This window comes from Mauremys reevesii, linkage group 4, assembly GCF_016161935.1.
Source record: "Mauremys reevesii isolate NIE-2019 linkage group 4, ASM1616193v1, whole genome shotgun sequence".
Taxonomy (NCBI): domain Eukaryota; kingdom Metazoa; phylum Chordata; order Testudines; family Geoemydidae; genus Mauremys; species Mauremys reevesii.
Genome location: NC_052626.1, coordinates 145023144 through 145041520, shown reverse-complemented (window position 1 = coordinate 145041520; position 18377 = coordinate 145023144). Strand labels below are relative to the sequence as shown.

Below are 18377 nucleotides of genomic sequence, written 5' to 3'. Positions count from 1 at the left end.
CAGCAGGACAGGGAGATCAGATTTCACAGGGCAGGGCTAATTGACGATCTGTGATACATTGTTCACTGCCGTGACATTGGTAGGGCCCTAGCTATAGAAGAAGATTGAGAGGTGACTTGGTTATGGTGTAGAAGTCCCTTCATAGAGAGGAAATGATGAATACCAAAGTGCTCTTCAATCTAGCCAAGAAAGGCACAACAAGAACCAAGGGCTGTCAGCTGAAGCCAGAGAAATTCAAAGGAGAAGTAAGGCACACATTTTTGACAGTGAGGGAGGCTAAGCATTGGAACAAACTACCCAGGGAAGAGGTGGATTCTCTGTTTCCTGGTGTCCTCACATCACAACTGGTTGTCATTCTGGAACAGGGCCATCTCTACCCATATGCAAAGCACGCAGCTGTGCAGGGCACCAGGAAATTTGTGTGCTGCTCCAGCCCCTGCCTCGCCCCCATGCCCCTGAGGACTGCAGAAGGGGCGGGCCTGCACTCACCGGCGGCGGGAAGTGCAGTGACCTGGCACCAGCTGTGTCGCCAGTGAGTACTGGGGGCCGGTTCCCCCCTACCCCCTAAGCCAGCCCCCCCACGGAGGCCTGGGGCCCCACATACACACCCCCACCGGGGGGGGGCAGCGGAGAGCCCCAGAATAGCTATCGACGGCCCTGTTCTGAAAAAGTGCCTTTTAGTGAATTACAGGCCTTTGGCAGGAACTCAGCCTATTGGGCAAATGTGACGAGCCAGCTGTAACCTCACAGCAAGCCTCCAGCTCGTGGTCTCTCGCCGAGGACCAAGAGACATTGGTGTAGAGGAGATTCTCTGCGTGTGGTTTTCATTTCTGTGTGGATTTGTTTCAAAGAAATTGTCATCTGTGTAGAAGGTAAGAAAAAAATATAGGCTCTATGTACAAGATGGGGGGGACTCTATCCTGGGAAGCAGTGACCCTGAAAAAGACTTGGGGTCATGGGGGATAATCAGCTGACCATGAGCTCCCATCGTCTTGTTTTTGCAGCCACTTTCGATCTCCTGGCTTCTACCCCCTGCCCTGCTGGCAGGGCATTGTGCAGCAGCCTTTCCAACCCACCTGGGTGCAGGAGATCAAAGAGGAGGGCAAGGGACCGGCCATCGGTGAGCATCTGCTACCCAGCTCCATCCCATCTAGAGCAAGTGAGTGGCACGTGAGCATTTCCTCAGAGGCTTCCCTGTTCCGCTTGGGGAGGGGCAGAAATGGGGGGAATCTCCTCTTAATGAGACTAGATTTCCTAACCCCTCGCTCAGCCTGGGCAGCTTGTTTCTTGCAGGGTGTCCTCCAGCACCATCCCCAGTGTGGTGGGAACGGCCCAGTAACAGGGCTCCCAGCCCTCCCCTTGTCGGAGATTGTTCCCAACGTCGAGAGTCTTTGGGGAGGGCAGAACCTGCCAGGTGCTGAACACCCACAGCCCCAGCCAGTGAAATCAGGCAGGACAGGGATGCGGGGCAGGGGGAACCTCGGAGAGACCTGTAGCCCTGGTGCAGCAAGCCTCCAGCTCGTGGTCTCTCGCCGAGGACCAAGAGACATTGGTGTAGAGGAGATTCTCTGCGTGTGGTTTTCATTTCTGTGTGGATTTGTTTCAAAGAAATTGTCATCTGTGTAGAAGGTAAGAAAAAAATATAGGCTCTATGTACAAGATGGGGGGGACTCTATCCTGGGAAGCAGTGACCCTGAAAAAGACTTGGGGTCATGGGGGATAATCAGCTGACCATGAGCTCCCATCCTCTTGTTTTTGCAGCCACTTTCGATCTCCTGGCTTCTACCCCCTGCCCTGCTGGCAGGGCATTGTGCAGCAGCCTTTCCAACCCACCTGGGTGCAGGAGATCAAAGAGGAGGGCAAGGGACCGGCCATCGGTGAGCATCTGCTACCCAGCTCCATCCCATCTAGAGCAAGTGAGTGGCACGTGAGCATTTCCTCAGAGGCTTCCCTGTTCCGCTTGGGGAGGGGCAGAAATGGGGGGAATCTCCTCTTAATGAGACTAGATTTCCTAACCCAGACCCCTGCAGCCCCTCGCTCAGCCTGGGCAGCTTGTTTCTTGCAGGGTGTCCTCCAGCACCATCCCCAGTGTGGTGGGAACGGCCCAGTAACAGGGCTCCCAGCCCTCCCCTTGTCGGAGATTGTTCCCAACGTCGAGAGTCTTTGGGGAGGGCAGAACCTGCCAGGTGCTGAACACCCACAGCCCCAGCCAGTGAAATCAGGCAGGACAGGGATGCGGGGCAGGGGGAACCTCGGAGAGACCTGTAGCCCTGCTGCAGCAAGCCTCCAGCTCGTGGTCTCTCGCCGAGGACCAAGAGACATTGGTGTAGAGGAGATTCTCTGCGTGTGGTTTTCATTTCTGTGTGGATTTGTTTCAAAGAAATTGTCATCTGTGTAGAAGGTAAGAAAAAAATATAGGCTCTATGTACAAGATGGGGGGGACTCTATCCTGGGAAGCAGTGACCCTGAAAAAGACTTGGGGTCATGGGGGATAATCAGCTGACCATGAGCTCCCATCGTCTTGTTTTTGCAGCCACTTTCGATCTCCTGGCTTCTACCCCCTGCCCTGCTGGCAGGGCATTGTGCAGCAGCCTTTCCAACCCACCTGGGTGCAGGAGATCAAAGAGGAGGGCAAGGGACCGGCCATCGGTGAGCATCTGCTACCCAGCTCCATCCCATCTAGAGCAAGTGAGTGGCACGTGAGCATTTCCTCAGAGGCTTCCCTGTTCCGCTTGGGGAGGGGCAGAAATGGGGGGAATCTCCTCTTAATGAGACTAGATTTCCTAACCCCTCGCTCAGCCTGGGCAGCTTGTTTCTTGCAGGGTGTCCTCCAGCACCATCCCCAGTGTGGTGGGAACGGCCCAGTAACAGGGCTCCCAGCCCTCCCCTTGTCGGAGATTGTTCCCAACGTCGAGAGTCTTTGGGGAGGGCAGAACCTGCCAGGTGCTGAACACCCACAGCCCCAGCCAGTGAAATCAGGCAGGACAGGGATGCGGGGCAGGGGGAACCTCGGAGAGTCCTGTAGCCTTGCTGCAGCAAGCCTCCAGCTCGCGGTCTCTCACCGAGGACCAAGAGACATTGGTGTAGAGGAGATTCTCTGCGTGTGGTTTTCATTTCTGTGTGGATTTGTTTCAAAGAAATTGTCATCTGTGTAGAAGGTAAGAAAAAAATATAGGCTCTATGTACAAGATGGGGGGACTCTATCCTGGGAAGCAGTGACCCTGAAAAAGACTTGGGGTCATGGGGGATAATCAGCTGACCATGAGCTCCCATCGTCTTGTTTTTGCAGCCACTTTCGATCTCCTGGCTTCTACCCCCTGCCCTGCTGGCAGGGCATTGTGCAGCAGCCTTTCCAACCCACCTGGGTGCAGGAGATCAAAGAGGAGGGCAAGGGACCGGCCATCGGTGAGCATCTGCTACCCAGCTCCATCCCATCTAGAGCAAGTGAGTGGCACGTGAGCATTTCCTCAGAGGCTTCCTGTTCCGCTTGGGAGGGGCAGAAATGGGGAATCTCCTCTTAATGAGACTAGATTTCCTAACCCCTCGCTCAGCCTGGGCAGCTTGTTTCTTGCAGGGTGTGCTCCAGCACCATCCCCAGTGTGGTGGGAACGGCCCAGTAACAGGGCTCCCAGCCCTCCCCTTGTCGGAGATTGTTCCCAACGTCGAGAGTCTTTGGGAGGGCAGAACCTGCCAGGTGCTGAACACCCACAGCCCCAGCCAGTGAAATCAGGCAGGACAGGGATGCGGGGCAGGGGAACCTCGAGAGTCCTGTAGCCTTGCTGCAGCAAGCCTCCAGCTCGCGGTCTCTCGCCGAGGACCAAGAGACATTGGTGTAGAGGAGATTCTCTGCGTGTGGTTTTCATTTCTGTGTGGATTTGTTTCAAAGAAATTGTCATCTGTGTAGAAGGTAAGAAAAAAATATAGGCTCTATGTACAAGATGGGGGGGACGCTATCCTGGGAAGCAGTGACCCTGAAAAAGACTTGGGGTCATGGGGGATAATCAGCTGACCATGAGCTCCCATCGTCTTGTTTTTGCAGCCACTTTCGATCTCCTGGCTTCTACCCCCTGCCCTGCTGGCAGGGCATTGTGCAGCAGCCTTTCCAACCCACCTGGGTGCAGGAGATCAAAGAGGAGGGCAAGGGACCAGCCATCGGTGAACATCTGCTACCCAGCTCCATCCCATCTAGAGCAAGTGAGTGGCACGTGAGCATTTCCTCAGAGGCTTCCCTGTTCCGCTTGGGGAGGGGCAGAAATGGGGGGAATCTCCTCTTAATGAGACTAGATTTCCTAACCCAGACCCCTGCAGCCCCTCGCTCAGCCTGGGCAGCTTGTTTCTTGCAGGGTGTCCTCCAGCACCATCCCCAGTGTGGTGGGAACGGCCCAGTAACAGGGCTCCCAGCCCTCCCCTTGTCGGAGATTGTTCCCAACGTTGAGAGTCTTTGGGGAGGACAGAACCTGCCAGGTGCTGAACACCCACAGCCCCAGCCAGTGAAATCAGGCAGGACAGGGATGCGGGGCAGGGGGAACCTCGGAGAGTCCTGTAGCCTTGCTGCAGCAAGCCTCCAGCTCGCGGTCTCTCGCTGAGGACCAAGAGACATTGGTGTAGAGGAGATTCTCTGCGTGTGGTTTTCATTTCTGTGTGGATTTGTTTCAAAGAAATTGTCATCTGTGTAGAAGGTAAGAAAAAAATATAGGCTCTATGTACAAGATGGGGGGGACTCTATCCTGGGAAGCAGTGACCCTGAAAAAGACTTGGGGTCATGGGGGATAATCAGCTGACCATGAGCTCCCATCGTCTTGTTTTTGCAGCCACTTTCGATCTCCTGGCTTCTACCCCCTGCCCTGCTGGCAGGGCATTGTGCAGCAGCCTTTCCAACCCACCTGGGTGCAGGAGATCAAAGAGGAGGGCAAGGGACCGGCCATCGGTGAGCATCTGCTACCCAGCTCCATCCCATCTAGAGCAAGTGAGTGGCACGTGAGCATTTCCTCAGAGGCTTCCCTGTTCCGCTTGGGGAGGGGCAGAAATGGGGGGAATCTCCTCTTAATGAGACTAGATTTCCTAACCCCTCGCTCAGCCTGGGCAGCTTGTTTCTTGCAGGGTGTCCTCCAGCACCATCCCCAGTGTGGTGGGAACGGCCCAGTAACAGGGCTCCCAGCCCTCCCCTTGTCGGAGATTGTTCCCAACGTCGAGAGTCTTTGGGGAGGGCAGAACCTGCCAGGTGCTGAACACCCACAGCCCCAGCCAGTGAAATCAGGCAGGACAGGGATGCGGGGCAGGGGGAACCTCGGAGAGTCCTGTAGCCTTGCTGCAGCAAGCCTCCAGCTCGCGGTCTCTCGCCGAGGACCAAGAGACATTGGTGTAGAGGAGATTCTCTGCGTGTGGTTTTCATTTCTGTGTGGATTTGTTTCAAAGAAATTGTCATCTGTGTAGAAGGTAAGAAAAAAATATAGGCTCTATGTACAAGATGGGGGGGACGCTATCCTGGGAAGCAGTGACCCTGAAAAAGACTTGGGGTCATGGGGGATAATCAGCTGACCATGAGCTCCCATCGTCTTGTTTTTGCAGCCACTTTCGATCTCCTGGCTTCTACCCCCTGCCCTGCTGGCAGGGCATTGTGCAGCAGCCTTTCCAACCCACCTGGGTGCAGGAGATCAAAGAGGAGGGCAAGGGACCAGCCATCGGTGAGCATCTGCTACCCAGCTCCATCCCATCTAGAGCAAGTGAGTGGCACGTGAGCATTTCCTCAGAGGCTTCCCTGTTCCGCTTGGGGAGGGGCAGAAATGGGGGGAATCTCCTCTTAATGAGACTAGATTTCCTAACCCCTCGCTCAGCCTGGGCAGCTTGTTTCTTGCAGGGTGTCCTCCAGCACCATCCCCAGTGTGGTGGGAACGGCCCAGTAACAGGGCTCCCAGCCCTCCCCTTGTCGGAGATTGTTCCCAACGTCGAGAGTCTTTGGGGAGGGCAGAACCTGCCAGGTGCTGAACACCCACAGCCCCAGCCAGTGAAATCAGGCAGGACAGGGATGCGGGGCAGGGGGAACCTTGGAGAGTCCTGTAGCCTTGCTGCAGCAAGCCTCCAGCTCGCGGTCTCTCGCCGAGGACCAAGAGACATTGGTGTAGAGGAGATTCTCTGCGTGTGGTTTTCATTTCTGTGTGGATTTGTTTCAAAGAAATTGTCATCTGTGTAGAAGGTAAGAAAAAAATATAGGCTCTATGTACAAGATGGGGGGGACTCTATCCTGGGAAGCAGTGACCCTGAAAAAGACTTGGGGTCATGGGGGATAATCAGCTGACCATGAGCTCCCATCGTCTTGTTTTTGCAGCCACTTTCGATCTCCTGGCTTCTACCCCCTGCCCTGCTGGCAGGGCATTGTGCAGCAGCCTTTCCAACCCACCTGGGTGCAGGAGATCAAAGAGGAGGGCAAGGGACCGGCCATCGGTGAGCATCTGCTACCCAGCTCCATCCCATCTAGAGCAAGTGAGTGGCACGTGAGCATTTCCTCAGAGGCTTCCCTGTTCCGCTTGGGGAGGGGCAGAAATGGGGGGAATCTCCTCTTAATGAGACTAGATTTCCTAACCCCTCGCTCAGCCTGGGCAGCTTGTTTCTTGCAGGGTGTCCTCCAGCACCATCCCCAGTGTGGTGGGAACGGCCCCGTAACAGGGCTCCCAGCCCTCCCCTTGTCGGAGATTGTTCCCAACGTCGAGAGTCTTTGGGGAGGGCAGAACCTGCCAGGTGCTGAACACCCACAGCCCCAGCCAGTGAAATCAGTGGGAACTGAGGGCAACTGCTGCCTCGTAGGAGTGGCACCTTGTGAACTTTCGCTGGGGACTATCCGGGTTCTGCTCTTTCTCTGGCCTGGGAGGGAGCGGGGCCTACTGGGCCGGAGGGAGCTACTTGTCCAAACTAATGGAGACCACTACTCTGAAAGGACAAGACTCCCCCGGTGTCACAAGGCCCCAGTGGTGAGGAGGAACATTGGGAGCAGCCTGTGCTGTGAGTTGCTGCCAGTGTGTGGGAATGGCAGCCCCATGCCCTGGCGTGGGGTGTGCGATGTGGGGGAGTTGCCTCAGGGAGGGGACATGTGCAGGGGGGCAGGCAGGCACGAGGCTGCCTCGAACCCGGACTCACGGCTGCTCCCCACTCAGTTCCAGGATGGAGCGAGTAAAACGGATGCTCAGGAGGAAGTCTGGGCAGGTGGCTCCAGAGCCAGTATGGAGCAGCATCCAGCTTGCCCAGGAGGAGAGCGGCCCCTCTGCCCCGGTGAGCGGGGAAGAGGCTTGTGGCCAGGGGAAAGGGAGGAGCTGCGTCACTTTCTGGAGGAGGAGGAAGACACCAGGCTCCCATAGCTGATCCTGAGGCACTTTCTGGGCCCAAATGGAGGTGGCCCCGGGTACAGCTATGCAGGAGGGACCCAGGAGAGAGTGGGAGCCGGGCAAGGCGGCTCTGGGGCTTCCTTTACAGCAAGCAGAGGAGCCAGGAGCTGCGCCCCAGGGCCCAGCAGGAGCCATCCACCAGCCTGGCTACTGAGGAACCCCCTGCCAGCCCCACCCTGGCCACTGAGGAGCCTCCCGCCAGCCCCATCCTGACCACCGAGGAGCCCTCTGCCAGCCCAACGCTGGCCACCAAGGAGCCTCCTGCCAGCCCCACCCTGGCCACTGAGGAGCCTCCCGCCAGCCCCATCCTGACCACCGAGGAGCCCTCTGCCAGCCCAACCCTGGCCACCGAGGAGCCTCCTGCCAGCCCCATCCTGGCCACCGAGGAGCCCCCCGCGAGGGCCCTTGTCCTGCTCATCGAGGGCCCTTGTCCTGGTTCCTTTGCTCCAAGCTCCCCCAGCACCCCTTACAGAGCTCTGGCCCAGGGGAGCTGAAGGGAGAATGTTGATGGATTCCCCTCTCCTCCTCCTGCCACCAGAGCTCCTCCGACTTCCCCAAGGCAGGCGAATTCATGCTGCAGCTGGGTCTCTACATATCTCACCCAGCCAGTGACATCAGCCGGCAAGCCAGGGGCAGGGTTTATTGGCTGCACAGGCTCCTGCTTCAGAAGAGGGGTAAGAAACCCATCTGGGCTATAGGATCCCATGGAAACAAGCCCCTCAGAGACTAGCTCCAGCTGGCGGTTGGGACGCCTATAGAACTAAGACTTCTCTATTTAGACCCAGTGTAGTATGGCAAAGGGACTCCAATAGAAACAAGGCCCTGTTTTGGGGGCCTCCCTTGCTGGGCAATGAGACCCTACAGAAAGAAGCCCCCTCCTCTGAGACCGACCCCAGCTTAGATGATGATTCACACTCATCTGCCTAATTCAGGGAGAGGGGAAGAGAAAGAAAGTGCCAGGGAAATTGGCTGCTTTATCTCAGAGCCCAGCCCTGTCCCCCAGCCCAGGGAAATCAGCCCACCCATGGGGCTGCCAACTGGTGAGAGGACAGGAATGAAGCTATTGAGACACGTGGAGGGAAAGAGCCTGTCATGAGGACAGCGGCAGGAGCAGGGACCACAGGAGACGGACACAAAGCTTGTAGGATGTCACCAGTTGGGTAGCCAGGGCCAGATCCTGACTTCAGTGGGTGTGGAGGGTTCTCAGTATTAGACACCCCAATGAACAGGCACCCACTCCCAGAGCACAATGACCGTAAGGGTCACATGATTACTGTGATGAATGAAACAAATCCCCCTTCCGGTACTAAACCGCCTGGTATGGACCCTGTCATTCCATTGGGTCACGGATGCCACGAGGACCCCGGCCAGTGTGCACTCAGCAAAGGGAACAGAAGTAAACAGGCACTGAAAGCAGAACACCAAACCTCCCCAACGGGTGCGTCTTTCTCCCCCAGGGCTGAACATCAGAGAGGCAAGAGAGCTGTGGTGTCGGGATGGGATCCGGGACACCGAGCACCTGGGCTACAGGAACATGGCCAGATTGCGGGAGGTAAAGACTCTTGGCCGGTGCATTGCAGCAGCTCAGGTGTGGAGCTGTCTCCCCCTGCAGTGAGTGGGTCATGGACACAGGGCAAGAGCCTGCTACTTATTTCCAGCTGACAGTGTTCGGCTGCAAGAGGCTCCCTTGACAACAGCCAGGCAGGACAGGGATGCGCGGCAGGGGGAACCTCGGAGACCCCTGTAGCCTTGTTGCAGCAAGCCTCCAGCTCGCGGTCTCTCGCTGAGGACCAAGAGAGGACTGATGTGGAGGAGATTCTTTGGGAGTGTTTTCATTTCTCTGTGGATTTTGTCAAAAGATGTCATAATCTGTGTAGAAGGTAAGAAAAAATACAGACCATATGTACAAGATGGAGGGGATTCTATCCTGGGAAGCAGCGACCCTGAAAAAGACTTGGGGTCATGGAGGCTAATCAGCTGATCATGAGCTCCCAGTGGGATGCTATGGCCAAGGGGCAAATGTAGGGTGACGAGACATCCTGATTTTATAGGGACAGTCCTGATTTTGGGGTCTTTTTCTTATATAGGCTCCTATTACCCCCCACCCCGTCCCAATTTTTCATATTTGCTGTCTGGTCACTCTAGGCAAATGTGACCCTTGAACCCGTACATAGCAGATTCTCAGGTAGAAGTAGAGAGGTTCCATATCTCTGAACTGGTATAACCACTCCTGGAAAATTGTGTCCATTTCTGGCATCCATAATTTGAGACAGATGCTGATAAATTGGACAGGGTTCACATGAATGATGAAAGGATTAGAAAACATGCCCCGTGGTGACAGACTACAGGAGCTCAATCAAAGAGTAGGTTAAGAGATGAGCCTAAGGGAACAAATATTTACTAATGGGCTCTTCACTTTACCAGATAAAGGTTATGAGCCGAGGATGGCTGCAAGTTGAAGCTAGACCAATTTTCACTGGAAATAAGGCGACCATTTTTAACAGTCAGGGTTTGGAGCAATTCACTGAGGGTTGTGCTGGATCCTCCACAACTGGCCTTTTTTAAAATCAAGATTGGGTGTTTTTCTAAAAAATCCGCTCTAATTCCTATGGGAATTATTTTGAGGCACGTTCTATGGCTGATGTTGTCAGACCAGAGTGGTTCCTTCTGGGCTTGGAATTTATGAATCTGAGACTCGCTGGGGGCATTTGGAATTTGTCCCTTTTTGCTTCCCTCTTCCTCCTTCCCTCTTGTCCCTTCATCTCTTTTCTCTTCTTCCATTTCTTTCCACTGCTCTTCTTCCTGGGCAGGGTGGGGCTGTGCTCCAGCTGTCATTGTCAGAGGCCCTCACAAAGAGGTGGGGCTGGAATTGTGCGGGGATGGTGATCTCCACTGTAGTGATCTCCTGTGGTGACTGACTAGTGCTGGCTTTTGCCCTTCTGTTGAGAATGCTCAGCCTCTGGGCCTTAGAGTCTCCACACTGATCAGCCAAGTGTGGGGCTATTGCTGAGTTCAGAGGGAGGAGACTCAGGCACTCTTGGCTGAGTGCAGTGAAGCCTAAGTCTCAATTCAACGGCATTTCTTTGTCTGTCTGCAAGGTGATAATTTTTGGGACCGTGCACAGTTGATTCCAAAATTTCAGGGAATTTCTAGGCATCAGTGGGAAAAACCTCCTTGATTTTAGTGACAATTGGAAAATAACACCACCAGAAAAGCCTGATTTCCACCCTGTGCCCCTTACATTGGTGCTGTAAGCTGAAGGGCACTGTGACTTTAGAGTGAATTCAGCCAGTCAGTGCTAACTCTCCACAGGTGATTTTGCATAATCAGCAAATGAACCTGCAAGTTTCCTTGGGAGCCATGCCCAAGGCAGGCCACAGGCTTGGGGTTGATTCTCAGGGTTAGTGGAGTGAGTGAGCAACAGGGGGGCTGAGTTACCTCTGGTGTCACAATGTTACTGCTCAAGTTCCTCTGCCTGCTACACCACCTGGGCAGTGACTTGTGATTTGAAACTTATAAACCAGGAAGCGCAGAAGAGGAATGGCTTAGACAATTTGGCAATAAAATGTAGGGTTTGTGGAAACATCCTGTGCAATTGCTACTGGTTCAGGAACGGAAACAGCATTCCTGCCCCTCCTACCACCTCTTAGCTGGGCCTCCATAAACAAACAAGTGTCCCAAACTCTAGTTAGTGTCTTTTAAGACTGAGCAAATAGTTCACAACAAATTATTGGTATGGTGAATTTGCTGCCTCTTCTCCTTTAATAGGATGTGAGCAGTTTATGATTTTCTCAAACGAAATAAGCCTCCTAGCTCATCTCCCAACCCAGGAAAGACTGATCCTCCTCCATCCAAACTCTAGGCTGGGCTCTTCTCTCTGTACTTGGCTGAACTGAACACCAGGATCCAAACACTCCTCACTCTAGGATCATAGAATCATAGAAGGTTAGGGTTGGAAAAGGCCTCAGGAAGCAATCTTGTCAGGACCAACCCCAACTAAAATATCCCAGCCAGGGCTTTGTCTTAAAAATATCTAATAAGGATGGAGATTCCACCACCTCTCTAGGTAACCCATTCCAGTGAAGGAATTTGGATCTGACCTTTGATGGTCCAATACTGTATAGCACTTACAGAGTGGCTCTTTCTGGGTAAATCTCACAGCAATTTACCATAATGGGTAAGTATTAGATCCTCATTTTATTACTGGGGACGGAAACATAGAGAGGGGGAATGGCTTGTCCAAGGTCCCTTAAGTCAATAGGAAAACCACCAGTGAAAGCCAGGAGTCCTGACTCCCAACACCCTGCCTCAGTCAGTACAACAAGTCACGATCGGAGCCAGGGAGACTGGGAACAGGGTCCTGCTTGCACTCCCCAGCACTGAAGGGAGTGTTCTTCTAGTGACTAGTGGGGGGCCTGGACACAGGACTCCTGGGCTCCATCCCTGGCTCTATCACTGACTCCCAGTGTGACCCTGAGGCAGTGGCTTCTCCTGCCCCGGCCTCTGTCTCCATCAGTGGGGCTGGGGTCCCTCCCCTACAGCCCTTGGGTCGTCACGCTTCAAGAATGTGCGTAAGGTACTAGCAGACCTTGAGATGGGAGATGTCGTGCTGGCTGTCAGTCAGTGCTGTGACATCCCCCCTCCCCTCCCGCGCCGGCTGCTGGCCTGAGTTTATCCATCCCCTGGCAATAAAACATCGTCTTGTTTTCGCAGCCACTTTCGATCTCCAGGCTTTTACCCCCTTCCCTGCTGGCAGGGCATTGTGCAGCACCCTTTGCAGGCCACCTGGGTGCGGAAGATCGAGGAGGAGGGTAAAGAAAGGACCACCACCGAGCATCTGCCATCCAGCTCCATCCGATCTAGAGCAAGTGAGTGGCACAGCTCTGAAAGGACGAGACTCCCCCAGTGTCACAGGGTGCCAGTGGTGAGGGGGAACGTTGGGAGCAGCCTGTGCTGTGAGTTGCTGCCAGTGTGTGTGGATGGCAGCCCCTGTGCCCTGGGGTGAGGTGTGCAGTGTGCGGGAGTTGCCTTAGCGGAGGGGAGGTGGGCAGGGGAGCAGGCAGGTCCGTTAATGAAAAGCTGCCTTGAACCCAGAATCATGGCTGCTCCCCACTCAGTTCCAGGATGGAGCGGCTGAAGCGGATGCTGAGGAGGAAGGCTGGGGAGGTGGCTCCAGAGCCAGAGGGAAGCAGCAGCCAGCTTGCCCAGCAGGAGAGCAGCCCCTCTGTCCCCGCGGGTGGGGAAGAGCCTTGTGGCCAGGCTAAACGGAGGAACTGCATCGCATTCTGGAGGAGGAGGAAGACACCAGCTCCCATAGCAGGCTCTGAGGCACCTTCTGGGCCCAAATGGAGGTGGCACCTGGTGCAGATATGCAGGAAGGACCCAGGAGAGGGCGGGAGCCGGGCAAGGCCGTTCTGGGGCTTCCTTCACAGGAAGCAGAGGAGCCAGGAGCCCAGCTCCAGGGCCCAGCAGGAGCCGTCCACCAGCCTGGCCACCGAGGAGCCCCCAGCCAGCCCAGAGCAGGAGTTGAGCGACTGCGGGACAAACTCTGTATTCTCCTGCGGGGCCAGCAGCTCCTCCGTGGGGTCTGGCAGCCCTGTCTTTGAAGGCTCCCTCTTTGCAGGTGAGGGGAGACCCAGGGGAAAGGGAGGAGGACTGGGGTGGTGGGGGACTAGTAACACCCTGTGCCCATCGGGTCGCCAAGGCGCCAGGACTGACCCATGTGAGCCCCACTAACACCAGTGGGGGTGGCACAGCCACGCCCCACGGCAGGGGATGCTGGGTGCAGTCGGGGAGCTCCAGCCTCCCCTGATGATGTTGGCGGGGGCTGACTGCCACAGGGCCCTGAGGCTGAGGGCGTCTCTGGGAGGAGCAGAGTGGGGCCCTCGCCGCCATGGTCTCCTTGCAGAGAAAGGGGGAACTTTAAGCCTTAGCTCTCCACTGCATCGCCCCAACAGCAGCAGGGATGATCCTTTCTCCTTCTCTCCCTGGTGCAGAGACCCCCAGTGCCCAGCTGTGAGTTGCTGCCAGTGTGTGTGGATGGCAGCCCCTGTGCCCTGGGGTGAGGTGTGCAGTGTGCGGGAGTTGCCTTAGCGGAGGGGAGGTGGGCAGGGGAGCAGGCAGGTCCGTTAATGAGAAGCTGCCTTGAACCCAGAATCATGGCTGCTCCCCACTCAGTTCCAGGATGGAGCGGCTGAAGCGGATGCTGAGGAGGAAGGCTGGGGAGGTGGCTCCAGAGCCAGAGGGAAGCAGCAGCCAGCTTGCCCAGCAGGAGAGCAGCCCCTCTGTCCCCGCGGGTGGGGAAGAGCCTTGTGGCCAGGCTAAACGGAGGAACTGCATCGCATTCTGGAGGAGGAGGAAGACACCAGCTCCCATAGCAGGCTCTGAGGCACCTTCTGGGCCCAAATGGAGGTGGCACCTGGTGCAGATATGCAGGAAGGACCCAGGAGAGGGCGGGAGCCTGGCAAGGCCGTTCTGGGGCTTCCTTCACAGGAAGCAGAGGAGCCAGGAGCCCAGCTCCAGGGCCCAGCAGGAGCCGTCCACCAGCCTGGCCACCGAGGAGCCCCCAGCCAGCCCAGAGCAGGAGTTGAGCGACTGCGGGACAAACTCTGTATTCTCCTGCGGGGCCAGCAGCTCCTCCGTGGGGTCTGGCAGCCCTGTCTTTGAAGGCTCCCTCTTTGCAGGTGAGGGGAGACCCAGGGGAAAGGGAGGAGGACTGGGGTGGTGGGGGACTAGTAACACCCTGTGCCCATCGGGTCGCCAAGGCGCCAGGACTGACCCATGTGAGCCCCACTAACACCAGTGGGGGTGGCACAGCCACGCCCCACGGCAGGGGATGCTGGGTGCAGTCGGGGAGCTCCAGCCTCCCCTGATGATGTTGGCGGGGGCTGACTGCCACAGGGCCCTGAGGCTGAGGGCGTCTCTGGGAGGAGCAGAGTGGGGCCCTCGCCGCCATGGTCTCCTTGCAGAGAAAGGGGGAACTTTAAGCCTTAGCTCTCCACTGCATCGCCCCAACAGCAGCAGGGATGATCCTTTCTCCTTCTCTCCCTGGTGCAGAGACCCCCAGTGCCCAGCTGGGGTGGGTAGTGGAGGAGGAGGAGGATGTGTCCCCTGAACAAGCCACCATCAGGGTCATCCAGCAGCACCTCCAGGGCAGAGATGAGGTACAAAAATCCCCCAGCTGCGCTGCCACCGAGTCTGTCCTTCCCCTTGCTCCATCCCCACCCATGCTGGGGGGTCTTGTCTCAGAGAAACCATCATCCCTAATGGGGGGCACTTGGCACCCCAAAGTGGGGGTGTTTGCCATGCACAGGCCAAGAGGTCCTCTCCCACAGACACTGTCCCAGTTACAATCCCTGTCTGTGCAGGGCGACACTGTGGTTTCCAGAAGTGGGGGGAACTTTCCCTGTCCAACCCTGTGAAGGTCCTGAGCCCTGGAGCTGTTTGCATGGAGTGGGGAGGTCCCTACCTAACAGGTTCTCTCTCTCTCCCCCCACCCCACTCCTAGTGGGTGGAGGACAGGGCCAAACAGCTCCGCTTCCTCCATGCTGTCCCAAGTCTGTGCTTCTTGGCACAGAAGCAGGGGCGGGACACCCTGGAGCCCCACTTCTCCAAAGCAGCCTTCATGGAGAGCATTGCGGTGAGTGGGACTTCATGCTGGGGCAAGGGAGCCAGAGTTGGGGGGGGGAGAAGAAGCAGAGAGAGGGGGGGGGGGGGGCTGCTGGCTGAGGGAGAGGAGGGAGAAATTCTGACACTGATCGGGAGCTGGCAATGGGGGTGGGGCGGAGGGGCAGCTGGGCAGCTGAGGCTGGAGGAGGGTGGGGGAAGGAGGGAAAGAAGGAGAAGGAGAGAGGGAAGGAGAAGGGAGGGGCCCAGGGGGTTGGGGGGGGTGGGGGGGCTGTGGCTGTTTCTGCTGGCTGTTTCTGGCCTCCTGGGAGGCCTGTGTGGGTGCTGGGCCTGAATCTCACTCACATCTTTTTCTCATGCAGTTGGGTCTCCTTGAAATCTCCCCATGGAGTCAGAGGAGGAGTCCCAGCCAGCCTCCCCCATGCCAGCTCCATGCCACAGTTTGCACAGGAGGTCTCTCCTGTCTCCTGTCAGCCTCCTGTCCCTGAGATGGTCCTGAGCTGGGAGACAGAGATCCCCCCCGCCTAGGTTACCCCCAGTGTGTCTGTCTGTCCCCCAGCCCCCCCAGCAGAGGTCCCCTGTCCCCCCCCTGGGCCTGGCTGGGGGGATTTCACTCCTAAGAACGTTAGGGGCCCATGGGAGGATCACTGTCGGGGAGGCGGGTCATGTCCATGGCAGTGCCAGCACCACTTGGGTGCTGCAAAGTGTAGCATGGGCTCCTCTCTCCTGCCAGCAAGCTGAAGACACAGCTTGCCCTGGAGCTGAATCACTGGCCCTCTGCTGGGCTGCTTCAGGGACACACCCACTTCCGGACACCCACCCACCCACACTGGGTAGGGTGTCAGGGACTGTCAGACCCGACCCCGACAGCGGTTTGACTGTCTGACAGACAGGAGAAGCAGGCAAAAGCAGCAGGTCCGATCAAAGCTTCTTTATTGACAGCAGCATTATCATCAGAAAGAGCCTGCTCCTCCAGAGAGAAATCAGAGAATTAGTATTTAGTATCAGAGTATATATCATTCCATCCATTCACCCACCCCTTTTTCTAACAACTAGACCACCCCCTTTTTTAAACACAACTAATGCCTTTTCCTTTACACTATGCGCATGCACATATCTATGTCTACATGTATAACAACAAGCATGTTAAGAATATCTAGGAAAAGTTTAAAAAAAAACAAAACCAAACCAAAAAAGAAAAAAACTGAAAGGTGAGGAGGGAGTGAGAGTATCAGCGGCTGGGGGGCTTTCTTCTTCTTCAAACAACTTGAACAACTTGCACACAGCACAGCACAGCACTTTCATCTCTCACTTCCCAGCCTTTTTTTTTCAGAATTTTCTCAGCAGTTTTACCAGAATTCTTATTTTTTCAGACCCCCAGCCCCAGAAGCCCTTGTTGTTTGGCATAACTTCTGGTCAGGCCATAACTTTGCTACATCTCTCAACAGGCTACTTCTCTGTCTTCTCTGTCAGGAGAGGAGAGGAGGGGATTTGGAGAGCGCTGCCCCCAGGCGTTGACCTCCTCCTCTCCTGCTCCACCTCCTCCCCCTCATTTCTCCACTCCCCCCAAGACTCCCAAGAGGACCCAAGAGGCAGGAGTCGCTCCCTGCTGCGATTGCCTGCTCCTGCCTGCCTGGATTTGATGTCTGCCTGGTCTGAGACCTTTGCTCCTGCCACTGGCAGGGGCAGGGCAGGCTGCTGTGGGGCAGTGGCTGCAGGGGCTGTAAGCTAGAGGGGAGGAGGAGGGAGGCAGAGTCAGAACTGAGCCTCAATGCTGAGTCAGTCATCCTCCCTCATCCCCTGGCTAGTGGTTCCCCTGGGGGTCCATAAGGGACCATAAGGGCTGGCAGGCTGGCGGCCTGGGGCCCTGGCCCTCAAGGCCTTGTTGTGCCTCCCCAGCAACGGGCAGAAGAGGCAGCCCAGAGTCCCTTGCTGCCCTGGTCCCTTTGCTCCCAGCTCCCCCTACAGCCCTCTGGCCACAGAGGAGCTGGAGAGATGAAGGAGAGAAGCTCCTCCGACTTCCTGAGCCCTCCTCCTTTCCTCTGCAGTCAGAGCTCCGTCCATCTTCTCACTCCCAACTTTGTGCTCAGTCAACGTCTCTCCATATCTCACTCCTCTCAGCACATCAGCCGGCAAGCCAGGGATGGCTAGGCATGGCTGCTTCAGCCAGCAGGCTTCAGCAGAGGGGAGACAGACTGGATAGGACCCCATGGAAAGGGCCTCATGCTCTAGCTGGCCTCAGCTCTAGAAGGACCCACCTCCCCACTGAGGCCACTCTGCCTAGACCCAAGGCTGCATGCAGAGTGAACCCAATAGAAACAAGGCTCTCCTGGGGCCTCCCTCCTCTGAGACCGACCCCAGCTTAGATGGTGACTCTCTCCCCGTCTCTCTGAATTAGGGAGATGAGTGAGAAAGTGCCAGGGAAATTGGCTGCTTTATCTCAGAGCCCGGCTCTGTCCCCCAACCCAGGGAAATCAGCCCACCCAGTACGGGGCAGCCAGCTCATGAGGGGACAGGAACGGAGCTATTGAGACACATGGAGGGAAAGAGCCCATCATGAGGGCAGGGGCAGGAGCAGGGACCACAGGAGATGGACACAAAGCTTGTAGGGTATCACCAGTCGGGTAGCCAGGGCCAGATCCTGACTTCAGTGGGTGTGGGGGGTTCTCAGTATTAGACACCCCCATGAACAGGCACCCACTCCCAGAGCACAGTGACCGTCAGGGTCACATGATTACTGTGATGGCTGAAACAAATCCCCCTTCTGGTACTAACCCACCTGGCATGGACCCTGCGATTCCATTGGGCCGTGGATGCCAGGAGGAGCCTGGCCAGTGTGCACCCAGAAGGAAACAGGCACTGAAAGCGGACGGCCAAACCTTCCCAATGGGTGTGTCTTTCTCCCCCAGGGCTCAACACCAGAGAGGCCCCAGACCTGTGGTGCCGGGACAGGCTCCGAGCGCCTGGGGTATAGAAACCTGGCCAGGGTGGGAGAGGTAAGGACTCTCGGCCGGTGCATTGCAGCAGTTCAGATGTGGAGCTGTCTCCCCCTGCAGTGAGTGTGTCAACGAAAGCCTACGATTTATTTCCAGCTGATAGTGTTCGGCTGCAAGAGACTGAGGAGCCTGGTTTGGAGCCTTGCAAAGGGCCCCGGCTTGTGTGTGTTCCATGGATCCCTGGCTACGTGCGGAGCCACTGGGTCAGTGACTTGGGAAGCTCACACCAGCTACCACCGGACCGGACCCTCGTTGGATTCCCTGCACCCTCTGGAAGCACAGGCAGGATGTGGGGTTTGCCCAGCACCATGGCGAGTCAGGGAGCATAAACTGCCCCTGCCCTGGGCACTGGGTGAGGGACACTGAGCTCCTACTCTGG

At 56.5% G+C, this 18377-nt stretch overlaps 1 long non-coding RNA gene across 1 annotated transcript; it reads left to right on the top strand.

Annotated features, from left to right (window-relative positions):
- The first annotated feature begins 1076 nt into the window (after positions 1-1076).
- On the top strand, positions 1077-4108 carry LOC120403237. Its single transcript, XR_005597495.1, has 5 exons — positions 1077-1159; positions 1762-1916; positions 2534-2688; positions 3290-3444; positions 4040-4108. It is a non-coding gene; the product is annotated as an uncharacterized LOC120403237 (long non-coding RNA).
- The last annotated feature ends 14269 nt before the right edge of the window (positions 4109-18377 follow it).